This window comes from Apis dorsata, unplaced genomic scaffold (assembly GCF_000469605.1).
Source record: "Apis dorsata unplaced genomic scaffold, Apis dorsata 1.3 scaffold_346, whole genome shotgun sequence".
Lineage (NCBI taxonomy): Eukaryota > Metazoa > Arthropoda > Insecta > Hymenoptera > Apidae > Apis > Apis dorsata.
In genome coordinates, this window is record NW_006263613.1 from 137,956 (window position 1) to 140,424 (window position 2,469).

The window sequence follows — 2,469 nt, forward strand, 5'->3', positions numbered from 1 at the left end:
TATATCAATAACAGTAACAATAACAATAACAACAACAACAATAATAACAACAACAATAATAATAACAACAATAACAATAATAATAATATGAATTCTAATTTTAATATTTAATTAATTAATATTTTATTAATTCTCAAAATTGATTTCAAAAATTTTAATATTACAGTTTATTAATATTTATATAACAATGTAAATATAATATAATATAATATAATATAATATAATATATTTTGCTATAATTATATATTATAATATGAAATAGTAAAATTAAAATTTTTTTAATATTAATATTCTATTTTTATTATATCTAAATCTTTCATGCTTTAAATTATTTCCTTCATTTCATTCATTATTTTTATTTTTTCTTATTTTTATTTTTATTTATTATCTGAATATTATCTGAAAATATTAAAACACATTTCTTGATGATCTATTAAATTTCCTTGAATCATTGGTGAAAATTTTGTATTTTACAATATATAATATATTAATAGAAACTAACATAGAAATATCATTTCATTTTGAAAATAATTTGTTATTATTTTAGACAAAAAAATTATTTTTATTTAAAATTTTATTTAAAATTTTATTTAAAATTTTTATTGAAAATTTGTAATTAATTATATTATTTAATAAAAATAATTTATTTTGGATTAAAATGGACCAATTGATTAATTGGGATGAAAAAAAAATATATACAATCATTTGTATTAAAAGATATAATTAAAATAAAAACATAACAAATTAAAAGTAAGTTTGTTTTTTTTTCAATTTATTAAATATTTAATCAATAATTATATAAATTTATTTAAAAAAAATGATCAAAATTTAATTGAATGTTATTTAATGTTATCTTTTTAAAATATTTTATAATATTTAGAAAAAAAATAATAATTAGAAAGAATACAGAAAATATATAAAATATTTAACTTACGATTAAAAAAAATTAATTTAAAGATTATTAAATAAATAAAAAAATAAAATCGATACATAAAGTACTTATTCATAAACAAATAATTTTAAACATGAAAATTTAATAATTATTAAAATTTGAATTTTTATTTTATGATAAATTACTTACTAATTGATGAACTCTTATTTAAATTAATATTTTATCAATATAATATAGTTTTGTTTTTAATTTTCTTTTAATTGAATTTTGAGTAATTTTATATATTGCTATTGGATTTAATGAAAAATAATATTTGAGGATATTAATACGTATATTCGATTAATCTGATAAAAAAATATTGAATTTTATTTTTATTATTAACCTCATATGTACATATATTTTTATCAGATGTTTTAACGTTTTCAATTAAAACTTCAGTTTATTTTAGTAAAATATAGACATACTGTTAACCAAATATGAAATGAGAAAATAATAATTAAAGAGATAAAAGTTGATTGCTTTCTCGTAAATCGTGTAGTTTTAGTTTTACATTTTCCAAGCAATGTATAGAATATAAAACAAATTCATTTTTTTTTTATTTTTAATTTTTATCAATATTCTAGTTTCAATTATAAAAAAGCCTTGTATGGCAAACATTTTGTTCTGATAAATATAACAGTATTAATATTAATTTTCTGAACATAATATAACAGTATTTAAAATGTACATTACACAAAAGATATAGAGATTTATTAATCTTATTGTGTTATTAATTATTATTTTATTATATTGCTTTTATTTTTTAATTGTTTCTAAATAATTTTTCAAAATATAAATAAAAATAAAAACTAAAAAAATTTTCAATAAAAAGATTTGAAAAAAGATTTATATTACATCTCAATACAAATTGAAAAACTAATTCTAACTTTTCAAAAATATTTGAACATGAATCCTCTGTAGAAAATAGATATTTTTCAACATATTGATTAATATGTATCAATTTTTATATTATGGCATTTAAATTTATTTAAATTTATTTATTATAAATAATAATATATTTTATTTTATTAAAATATTTAAAATTATATATAATATTTATTAAATCGAAAATAATAATTGATATATTATTATCCTTATATATATATGATATAAACGCGAATATTTTGCAAATAATTTTATGAATTATAATTAAAGTACAATATATATTGTTCTGAAAATGTTATTAAATTTGAATAATTATTTATTGATATTGGAGACAAATATTCTAGAAGATTTAATCTAAAATTGAACAATTAATAATTAATAAAACATATTAAAATAAAATAAATAAATAAAAATATATTTATTAAAAATTCTTATTAGATAAAAATTTATTTTTTTTTTAATATTAAATTATTTTGTTATCTCCTTATGTTTATATATTCTTTCATTTTTAATTCTTATATTCATATTTATACAATTATTATAAAAATAAAAAAATAAAACTAATTTTATTTATTATAATATATATTTTATTATAATAATTAATTAATTAAACAATATTATAATATATATTTATTATAATATTGAAAATTTTT

General features: G+C 12.6%; 1 protein-coding gene across 1 annotated transcript in view; it reads left to right on the plus strand.

Annotated features, from left to right (window-relative positions):
* The window catches only part of LOC102677394 (voltage-dependent T-type calcium channel subunit alpha-1G), a 201,276-nt gene that overhangs the window by 114,273 nt on the left and 84,534 nt on the right, over window positions 1-2,469 (plus strand).